The following is a 6,577-nucleotide window of genomic DNA, read 5'->3' as shown; positions in this document are numbered from 1 at the left end:
TGTAACCAAAATTTATCGAAATTAATTTACACAATAAAAATACAAGCTTTTCAAGCTGCTCAATCCATATTAAAATCATAAAAACTAGTTTAAATAAATCCCGCATCAAAAAATCACAACTCCATTATTATACATCAACTCCAATCCCGCCCAATTACTTGTTCCAATTTTGTCTCCGCCTAGAGATAAGATTATGGTTGTGGACAAAATAGAAAATCGGCGGAATAGGTCAAATAGAAAATATTTTATATATTCTCACAATGATGAAAATTGTAGATAAATAAGCGCAGTAAGGGAGGAGAGAGGCATTAGCATAGTGAGAGGTGTCTGGAGATTCAGAATTTGGACACTTTCTGTCGCAATTTTTAGCTTGTAGTCTTTAGAGTGTAAGGGAATGGGATCTACAGTGGTGTTCGACTACAGCCAACTTCGCGTTCTGGTGGTGTCCTACCCCGCGCAGGGTCATATAAATCCAATGCTGCAGTTTGCCAAGAGGCTTGCCTCGAAAAATCTGGAGGTCACCTTTGTGACAACCGAAGCAAGCCGTAAGAGCATGTTACAGGCACAGGGCGCGGTATCTGGAGCCTCAGAGAAACGTGAGGAAATTCGGTTCGAGACAATCTCAGACGGACTTGCAGCGGATGTCGACCGGAACAACGTAGAGATAGTGTCAGATATGTTGTCGAAGACAGGAGAAGTGGCGTTAGGAAATCTGGTAGAGAGGCTCAATGCTCAAGGCAATCACATTTCTTGCATCGTTTATGACTCTTTTCTTGCATGGGTTCCCAAGGTTTCAAAAAAGTTTAGCATTCCTTCGGCTTTCTTCTGGACACAGTCGTGTGCGGTATATTTGGTTTATCACCATTTTTTCATAGAATTGGGTAGGTTTATGCGACGGAAAAAGCATTTACCTGGTTTGGTTTTTATGGTATTTTTAATTATAATTTTATTTTGATTATAGATTTTATGAATATTTTGGAATTCTAGATTTTAGAAATATTTTGGAATTTACCGACGAAAACAAAATTATGTAAAATAATGGAGATAGTTGCTTATAAAATTCCGTAATATTCTCTCAATCTGCAAAGGGATAAGGATGCCCAGCTTTCAGTACTAATTCTATCTTGATCTTCTTTCTTTTCTTCAGCAGCCGAATGGCACGAAATGCTGAAGACTACTAAGGTGATAGAAATAGAGGGACTTCCACCGCTCAGTCACTCTGATCTGCCATCCTTTCTGCTACCTGCCAATCCCTTTCGGGCTATCTTGCGATTAGGTGTGGAACAATTTAAGTTTCTCCCAGAGGTGACATGGGTACTGGGGAATTCGTTTCACGAAATGGAATCAGAAGAAAACAACTCAATAAAATCAGTACCTCCGTTTCGCACCGTCGGTCCTGTCATACCCTCTGCTTTCTTGGAGGGACGGAATCCCCGGGATACAGATTCGGGTGCAAATTTGTGGAAAACCATAAACTGCACGGACTGGCTGAATAGGAAGGAGCCCGCAAGGGTTGTGTACGTTTCTTTTGGAAGCCTTGCGGTTCTTTCAAAAGAACAAACTCATGAGATAGCTCTTGGGTTGAAGGCCAGTGGATATCCCTTCATATGGGTAATTCGACCATCCAGTTCCAAAGGGGAGATTCACAATGACGAAAATTTGCCGGAGGGTTTTCTAGAAGAAACCTCCGACCAGGGACTCATCGTTCCATGGTGTCCACAGCTGGAAGTTCTTTCTCATGTGTCTGTCGGTGCATTTATGACGCACTGTGGATGGAACTCGACTCTGGAAGGACTCAGCTCTGGAGTTCCCATGTTGGCGGTGCCTCAATGGAGCGATCAGATGCTTAATGCTCTATACATTGAGGAGAAATGGAAGACGGGATTGAGATTGAGTAAACGATCAGCAGACGGACTGGTAGAGAAGGCGGAAGTGGAGAAATGTATTAGGATGGTCATGGAAACTGAGAGAGGCGTTGAGATGAAGAAGAACGCTCTACGGTGGAAGACATTAGCGAAGGAGGCAATGGCGGAAGGCGGGTCTTCAGACAAAAATATTGAAGAATTTATCGAGGAGATTGCTGCCAAGGCATCCTCTATGAGTGGTTAGCATGGTCCGAATTGATGAGAGTGTATCTTCAATGCGTGGAACAAAACTGATGCCATCATAGTGCCCTAATAAGTTTTTTTAATTACCAACGTTAAAAGAAGTTTTATCCACAATGATGATTTTTTTAATTATCATTTTTTTAATGTATCATAATTATTGTGACATGTATCATAATTATTGTGACATGACATGGTTTTCAATTATCATTATTAGGACATGACATGGTTTTCAATTATCATAAAATTGTAAAATAAAATTATAAAATGAATTATAGGAATATATATTTAACATTTTGCTTTTATTATTTTTTTTTAAAATGTAAGTAAGCATTTTATAGTAGGTAAGCTCTTGCAAAAGGGAAAAGTAATATATGTCTTATAAAAATTGATGACGGAAAAGAACGATAAAAAAATATTTTTTTATGTTATTTATTTAAAAATTAAAATTTTTATTAAAATTATAAATGAATCAATTTAAAAATTCAAAAATATTATTTGAAAAAATATTTAGTTTTTATAAGGAATTTTAATATTAAACTAAAATTAAAAAAAAAAAATCCATGATCTTAATTTTATTAATATTTTAATTCAAATTTTTTACTAAATCTGTCAACAATAATTAAAATAAATATTATGATTTCAAATAATGTTTACATTCCTTAAATTATGGATTCAAGTTTTAATTATTGTATTAATTCATCTTTATTTTAATTGGTTAAATGATTAATTCAAGTTATACCTTTATATGTCACATTTTTGTGGGTTTATTAGGATTGGTACTAAGTGATTAAGTTTTACATTTATCAACATTTTCTAATATTTCTTTATCTCCAAATAAAATTTAGCTATTGATTTGCAATGTGTTTAACTCATTGAATAACATAGACTTCCAAAAATAATATTTTTATAAAAATAATATGGGAGAGTATTTGGTTACATAATATACTAGATTTAATATTTTAATATGTATTTTTATATATTGAGATACTTTGATTGTTTATTATTTATATAGTAAAAAAGTAAAATTCAGTTAGGTCAAATGTTTTTAAGGATAAGGTTGAAATCCATTACCACAATATACATACATATTTTAATATTTATGAGTTTGAGACTATGACTTTATAAAAGGAAATTCAACATACCTATCAGTTAAGTCTATACATGTTCTACATTTTAATATGCATATATAAAAATATAACTACATTATAAAAATATAATTTACACCTAATAACTTTTGTTATTAATAATTTTTTACATAAAAAGCATGTACTAATTAGCAAACACTTGCATATCACACTTGTTAAAATTTTGAAGTGATATAAAACATTGTGGTTAAAAAAACTTGTTTATCTATAAAACCTTGTGATTGAAAGAGATACTAATAATTAAAAAGTGATTTGCATGCTTTTATTTTTATATTATAAAATTCTTGGATTAAGTTTATATTTATAAAATTTTAATTGATTTTAAATTACAATTTTTTTTTACATCTATTACAATAAAATTATAATTTGTTTTTAAAATAATATAAAATATTAATAAATTGGGTATATAAAATATTTTAATTTTATATAATTACTGAATAAATAATTATTTCTGAAAACTTTTAGAAAAATAATTAAATAAAAAATTATTTTTCAACATATGATTAAGCCATTTTATCGTATCATAGATGATGGATGCTTTTTATGTAGATACGCCATGGTTAGGAGCATGGTGGTGATCTTACACTTACCAAAAAAACAAAGACATGTTGTGATAGTGTTAAAAAGGTGAACTACTTTTGGGCAGAGGATTGATGTGTGTTCAAAAGTCTCGAAGTCATAAATTTCTTATCATGTATAGAATTTTTGATTACCTTGAAAATGATAATGACAACCAATTAATTATAAACCTAAATTTTATATAAATAATGTTAACAAGTTAGTAATTCATATATATATATAACTATTTTTAATATATATATATATAAAATATTCACACACTATATATATCAACAAAATAAAAACCAAAATCACTTTTGTAAGAGCATATCGACCATATATGTCAACAAAATAAAAACCAAAATCACTTTTGTAAGAGCATATCGACCACTGTTTTTCATATCATTAGTACAAAAGAGGGTTGGAATGAAGGTTTAAGACACTTGTCTATATTGTTTGGAGCTCTTCTTAGTTAACCTTATTATATTATTCATTTAAAAAAACCTCAAACTACAACAATATATTAAATAATTCTGTCAATATGTTTTACTTATTTCATTTATTAGGTGAGACCTGATTTTATGCGAAGACTTCAAGAATTTTTTTAATAAAGGATTTATATATTTGTATTTATATAGGCTATCCATTTCATCAATATGTATTCCAAAGAAACCATACTATATGGCATAATTCTTATACATAAAGGTTTTAATGTGAACATAACATATCTCAATGACCACTTATGGGTGGATATGTTTTCACTTTTAATTCCTCTACGATAGAATCAAATTTAATTTTTTTTAATCATCACTCGTTATGATATACAATATAAAGCTAAAATGTTAGAAAACATATAACACTTGATGAGGAAAGAAATAAGATAATGATTTTAAAGAGAGTGGAAAGAGATGATTTTTTTTTTAACATTTATTAACCAAAATAAGATATGAAATTTGAACTCAAGGTTTCAAAAGCTAAGTCACACCAAGGTGTTGTTCACATGGCCTTCACCACAACTTCGAGCTTATCACTTGAGCCATTTAAGATAAAATCATTTTTGATCATCATTGACATATTTGTAGAATTGACAATATTGACATACTCAACTTGTTAGGGCTTTCACAAGAAAAGTAGTCAAATAACTAAACCATTGTATGGACATAACTCCATCTATTGAATACATGGCCCTCCATTGTATACACCACTTATCTAGGAAGACAGACTAGATACTGAATGTATTCAAAAGTTAATCATACAAGGTGGCCTCTTAAACACAAAAAAAAATAACCTATAAGTTGATGCTTTTGGTGTCAGCTTCATACTCACAATCAATAAGTCCAAAATAATAAAATTATTAAATGTGGAAAATATAATTCCTACTATTCTTTGATGTGCTCATCAATTCTAGAATGAGCCTATTCCTAATACTTGGGATTTTATTGAGGCCTAGTTAGTTGAGAGATTCTCTCCAACTAGTTGGCCTCCTAGATTAGTGTGTGTTGAGATATTTACTCAACCAAGAGATTTCATGTCCAAGATAGACTAACTATCTCGAGACATAGCTTGATGTATTTATATTGTATCATCATTCTTTGTGAAATACATGCAGGCGTAAACTCCTTTTCCACGATGTTTCTGTCTCATGAATTATTTGTTTTTTTATTAATTGTCTTCAATTGGTATCAAAGTTCCGTGAGAGCCACACACTTGTATTGGCTTGAGAACCCCGTGAGAAATATTGCTAGGAAGGAGGCTACATTCAAAGGCTTCAATGTGAGACTGCAAAATATGTGTAAGCCTTGAAGTCGAGTCAATGGAACTATGGTAAACCACGAAGACAAGCTTCATGTGGTGTGTACATGTGGATCATCAAATCGATACAAAAAAAATTGTATAGACCAACTCATGGAACGTGGGACCGTAAACACTGGACTTTAAACATAGACCAACTTGAGATTGTTTATTAGTTCATGTGAAGATTGGTAGAGGCTCAAGGAGGAGCGAAGAAACATTTTAAGTTGCTTGTGTGAAACTCGCAACAATTTGTTCTTGCAAAATGTAACCAATGTTTGAAGGGCAAGAAAAATGATGGTGTTCATTCAGTCGGATCGGTGAATGAACGCGAAAGTTTTAGAGCCATTCTTGACATGGTTCCTATAAATTTGGGCATGTGAAGATCATTCTGGAACATTAAAATATCATGGTTCAATGGGAAGAACTGCATATAGAATTTGTGTAATTGATATCTGCATGCTTGAAGGAGGAATCATATCATACCTCAGATATTGCAACACGCGATGTGATTAAAGAGAAGAGATCTGAGTCTGAAGATTGAATTCAAGATTCGGGTGCAAGCAATGAAGAGGGGAGTTGATAATCGGGAAAACGACATGGGCAATCTTTCACACCTAGATCACATTGGAGCTTGCTGATGAGACAATAACCAATGATCAGATTCTTGAGGAGGAGTCATCAAATTATAAAGAAGTAGTGTTGAAGTCATTGTGAGATCTGGCAGGAAGGAGATGCCATCACATAGTGGTTGCATACCTGATTGTTGTGTTGAGAAGTGTTATTAGACATGATAGAGGTTGAAGCACCTTCATCAATGACCATTTTGTGGATAACTCTGCCTTTTGAAATTAACTGGTGGGACAGGCGAGGCTTACATTTCTCCATGTCGAAAATTGCTAGCATGGAATCCTGAGGGTCAACTCCCCCAATGGTCGAAAAGAAATATTTTCATTGTTTTGGAAAAGTTTGCAA

The 6,577-nt window shown here is 32.5% G+C and overlaps 1 pseudogene across 1 annotated transcript; it reads left to right on the top strand.

The window, feature by feature from the left end:
• The first annotated feature begins 270 nt into the window (after positions 1-270).
• LOC149197702 (UDP-glycosyltransferase 74E1-like) lies at positions 271-2,273 on the top strand (annotated as a pseudogene). The gene is made up of 2 exons (XR_016254780.1): positions 271-881; positions 1,148-2,273. The product of XR_016254780.1 is annotated as a UDP-glycosyltransferase 74E1-like (transcript).
• The last annotated feature ends 4,304 nt before the right edge of the window (positions 2,274-6,577 follow it).

The sequence above is a fragment of the Pinus tabuliformis genome, chromosome 2_2 (assembly GCF_031772625.1).
Source record: "Pinus tabuliformis cultivar Carrire ecotype Pingquan chromosome 2_2, CPIR1, whole genome shotgun sequence".
Taxonomy (NCBI): Eukaryota; Viridiplantae; Streptophyta; class Pinopsida; order Pinales; family Pinaceae; genus Pinus; species Pinus tabuliformis.
This window is presented reverse-complemented; position numbering and strand designations above follow the sequence as displayed.